Source organism: Poecilia formosa, unplaced genomic scaffold, assembly GCF_000485575.1.
Source record: "Poecilia formosa unplaced genomic scaffold, Poecilia_formosa-5.1.2 Scaffold354, whole genome shotgun sequence".
Taxonomy (NCBI): Eukaryota; Metazoa; Chordata; class Actinopteri; order Cyprinodontiformes; family Poeciliidae; genus Poecilia; species Poecilia formosa.
This window is the reverse complement of record NW_006800293.1, coordinates 523,997-524,486: the sequence shown is the minus strand read 5'-3', so window position 1 is coordinate 524,486 and position 490 is coordinate 523,997.

The window sequence follows — 490 nt, the reverse complement described above, 5'->3', positions numbered from 1 at the left end:
TATATATATATATATATATAAACTTCAACTTGGCCATAATATGAAGTTTTCAAATGATGAAAAACACCCTTCAGTTTCTTAACTGCCCCATTAACACAGTTCAATCGTACGGTTGGTTAATGTGCCATTAAAATTATGTTAACTGAATGTTTAGAGTGGATTTGGAAGAACAGTTTCTACTCCATTTCCAAATTTGTCTTTGAAAAATGTCACTTTGTTCTTCCCCTGATTCGCATAAACCATTGGAAGGCCTTACCTATTTGACTGATAAGATTAAGGGTGAGGAATGAGGGACAAGAGATGAAATGAAATTCAGCCTTTGTGTTCAGTCGTCTGCCTGAAATTCAAAACCAGATCTGATGCAGTCGTGCTAATAGTTCTCTGACATGTTCAGGTTCTCTGTGCATGAATTATGAATAATTTGGGCATCGTAGGACTGTGCATGGGATGCACTGCACCTTGCAAAACTGTTCACAGCCTTTAAACCTTT